The sequence below is a fragment of the Aulonocara stuartgranti genome, assembly GCF_965226115.1.
Source record: "Aulonocara stuartgranti genome assembly, chromosome: 15".
Classification (NCBI taxonomy): domain Eukaryota; kingdom Metazoa; phylum Chordata; class Actinopteri; order Cichliformes; family Cichlidae; genus Aulonocara; species Aulonocara stuartgranti.
In genome coordinates, this window is record NC_138951.1 from 31,512,441 (window position 1) to 31,516,641 (window position 4,201).

The 4,201-nt window shown below is 39.8% G+C and overlaps 1 long non-coding RNA gene across 1 annotated transcript; it reads right to left on the reverse strand.

Annotated features, from left to right (window-relative positions):
• Positions 1-450: 450 nt before the first annotated feature.
• LOC309689431 lies at positions 451-2,220 on the reverse strand. Its single transcript, XR_014271368.1, has 2 exons — positions 1,877-2,220; positions 451-877 (listed from the first exon to the last, which is right to left on the reverse strand). It is a non-coding gene; the product is annotated as an uncharacterized lncRNA (long non-coding RNA).
• Between the last annotated feature and the right edge of the window lie 1,981 nt (positions 2,221-4,201).

Here is a 4,201-nt window from a genome sequence, read left to right on the forward strand (position 1 = left end):
GACCTGCAGCCATGTCGCTGTTCTTCTTTTTAAAGTAGAAGCAACAATGCGGATCTGTGGCACAAGGGCTGTTACAGATGAACCTGCATACTGGGTTTTGCTGGGTAATATGACCAAGATACAGCCAGAGGTTGGCCATAAGATACACTTCTCCTCTTCAGCTGCCCAAAAACGGCTCTGGATCAAAACATAAACAGACCATCCGTATTGACAGGTAAAAGGAGTCGTCCTCAAAAAAGAAAAATCCCACCTGCTACTGTGGAGGAGTTGTCACTGCTATTGGATACTTTGCTGGAGCACAGTAAAGCTGTGGGTTGTGGGAATGACCCATAATGTTTTATATAAGGGTCTAGATTTATGCCTGAAGTGCACTGCCATGTAAATAATTTGCATTTACTGAATATGTACTGACTGAGTACCACTGTTCAAAAGTTCAATAAAGAAACAAACTAATTTTTGCCTCTTTTTTATTATAGAACATCACATCAGTTACAATGTAGAATCCATGTCATTTATAGTTTATAAAAGACAAAATGTTTACACAAAATCATGACAGCATTTACACGATATCACCCACTACTAACACTACTTAATTTACTATCAATTACTTCAATTTATCTTCTGAAAAATTACCGCTATTTATACAGCACAAGACTTAAGAATATTTAACAGGAGCAAGTTTCATTTTCCCCTGGTTTTACTACCACACTGTTCATCAAAACGGCAGCAAACCTTCACCATCTTATCCAGAAGGGTCACCTCTTCACCCTCACATGGAAGAAGTAATCTGATTGGCATGGTGGTATGTTTGAAGCAGGTCCCTTGTGTAGCGCTGGAACCCAGTCACGATGTTTCATCCATTTCATTGGCTGGTCTGCTGCAATAATGCCAAATAATTAGCAAGTCTATAAATAGCACGTAGTTCTGCAAAATCACTCATTAGGATGTTTTTTTTTTTTCTAATTTGCTATGACCTCAGAGTGCATTGAAAAGAAAACTAATAGGCTATCTGGTCTTTAAGTGATGGCGTGACAAATCCTGCTTCCAGGTCTGAAGTAGTCTGCGTTTAATATGGGTTTTGTGTTGTTAACATGTTTAATGTTTTGTATTGTCTTCTATTTAATCTCAAAAAACTCCTAAAAACAGTAAGTGACCACTGTTGGCCTCCCACTGCTTCTATCACCACTAATCATTTGAAAGCTCAGTTTTTAAAACCTTACGATGTAGCTACAGCCCAGCCCATGCAGCAGTATATGAATGACTAATCCTATTCATCCTTGTGGATGGATTATCTCAGTTGTTCTCCTGGCTGAAGTTTGGTCCGTTTACAGCATCCTGCCATGCGATTACATTTGTTCCTGACCACCGAGAATCCTCACGATAACTTTTATCAAGTGGAAAAAGTTAGTGTTTATATTATGCTAACATAGCTGTGTCGCTAACGGTCACGTAGCACATCGTTTTACACCAGCTAGCCAAACTTCAGTACCCTACAAACGTCACTGCTGTTTAGTTTTCTGTCTTCATTTATGTTGGAAGTGATAGCAGAGCTGTACGTTTGACTTTGTTTCCAAAATCCCTCAGTTAGGACATGCTATATTGTATTTAGATGGAATCTAGCGAGCTAACTTCCTGCTAATTTCGTTTTCATGGATGCCTGGATGATAAACTCAATTGTTACACATGGTAGAGCAGAACGCTGATCATTTTATTACAGATGAAAGACTTTAGATAGTTTTTCAACACTCAGTGATGCCACAGTGATCGTGTGATTTATGGACCTGCAGGTGCTCTTGGGAGTTTGAGCCAAGACACGGCTAGTGATGTCAGACTTAAAAGACCGATAAAGAGTGATATGAACAGATCTATAACTTACCGGAATGAAAATGTCTGGAGCACACCAACAGATATTTGGAGATGGAAGAGAACTGGATATCAGCTGGTCTCACAGCTGCTATCCAGACTAGACGCCTTCTTTTGGTAACATCCGATACATGAGCTGCCTCATGTTGCTTCCAGGTGGGGAAAGAATGAAAAGATAAACCATTTTCAACCTTATTCCCTTGCCGGTCGTGCGATCTAACTTTACAACCGACCGCACAGCAAGTACGAACCATAGCTGGTGTTATCCGTGTACTTTCGCTCCTCTTTCGCTAGCGCTTTGTTCGGCCCAGAAACATGGCGCCTCAACCAAAAATCCTGGTCACGCCCCCTCTCGTGACATCACTCTCGACTTCCGGTATTTCAGACAATCCCTTTCCGTCAAGGATTTTTAATTTGTTGCGGTTTTTTAATTTGTTGCGTTTTTTTAAATTTGTTGTGGATTTTTAATTTGTTGCGGTTTTTTAATTTGTTGTGGATTTTTAATTTGTTGTGGTTTTTTAATTTGTTGTGGATTTTTAATTTGTTGTAGATTTTTAATTTGTTGTGGATTTTTAATTTGTTGTGGTTTTTTAATTTGTTGTGGATTTTTAATTTGTTGCATTTTTTAATTTGTTGTGGATTTTTAATTTGTTGTGGATTTTTAATTTGTTGCCGTTTTTTAATTTGTTGTGGATTTTTAATTTGTTGCCGTTTTTTAATTTGTTGCGGATTTTTAATTTGTTGCCGTTTTTTAATTTGTTGCGCTTTGCACTTCCCAGCCACCGTACACAACCCAGCCCAATAAGCAAAAGTTGATTTAGATGTCTTTTAGACAGTAAATCAACAGAAAATTACTTGGTGGATAGTTTACTACGGTGGCTGGGAAGTGCAAAGCGCAACAAATTAAAAAACGGCAACAAATTAAACACAAGGACACCTAAACCTTCCACAGCCACCTCTTCAAGCTTATCCAGGGGAACACTGAGGTATTCCCGGGCCAGCTGTGAGATGCAATCTCTCCAGCATGTCCTGAGTCTCCCCCTGGTGGGACATGCCAAAAACACCTTACCCAGGAGGCATCGTTGTTCGGTGTCTGAACTACCTCAATTGGCTTCTATCAGTGTGGAGGACTAACAGCTCTACTCTTAGCGTCTCTCAGATGACTGAATTCCTCAGTCTAGGGGAGAGGTCAGCCACCTTTTCGGGGAAAGCTCATTTCTGCTGCTTATATCCGCAATCTCATTCTTATGGACACTACTCAGAGCCTATGACTATAGGAGAGGGTATGAACATAGATGGACCGGTAAATCATGCTCAGCTCTCTCTTAGCCACAATTGTCAAATGCAGAAATGTTGTATTTTCACTGTCTTTACAGTTAGTTTTTATTGGATTTGTAAAGAATAGTTAGATTTTCTTTAGTTGTTCTAAAAATACTTAACAGCCCAACGACTTTCCATAACAACACACAAATAGTTAGGTTGTTACAGCTGGTGAATCTTAATTGTTTACAAAGAAAAAATAAGGGACTTGAGCTTAAATTGCTTGGGCCCCACTTTTTATGGCATTTACACTCCAAATTGTAATTGTATCTTGCAGGTGGTTGTGCCAGTATTACCATGTCACCTAGATTTACAGTGTGTAACCAGTACAATCTACACAGGTAACTAACCATTTCTTTTATTCCAGTGGTCTTATTCCATTTTGAATTGATGGTGTATAAGGGCACCAGGCATCAGGCCTGCTTGGTAGGCTACACAATAGTGACCTAAATGATATAAATGAATGATAAAATGAATTACTGAGTCATTCAGTAACGATGTGCTGAACCACCAGCAAATTACACGTTTGCTGCTGAATGGAAAAAACGGAATAACATAGCTGGGAGACAGGAATGTTTTGTGTACAAAGGCGAGGACCAGGAGCAGTATATCCAGCTGATCAGGGTAGTTAGTTCTAAACAGAAGTGGAAGTATTTGTGGTAGAGATGGACCGATCCGATATTATGTATCGGTATCGGTCCGATACTGACCTAAATTACTGGATCGGATATCGGAGAAAAATAAAAAATGTAATCCGATCCATTAAATATCACGAAAGCACCTCACAAAACTTGCAACACGCTGTAACTCACCTCAGAACGTTAGCACGTCGGAGCAGTAGGCATCACGTGATAGAGCGGCTGTGGCATGCAGGACCTGTGGTGGTCTGGATAGCATTTGGAGCTTCGCTAGCAACCCGGCATTTCATCTCCGACAAAGTTATCCCCGAGAGAAGTAAAGCAAGTGTGTAAGTCCATCTCTGAATGTTTGTAAAACATTCCTGCGTTAAGCTTAACAA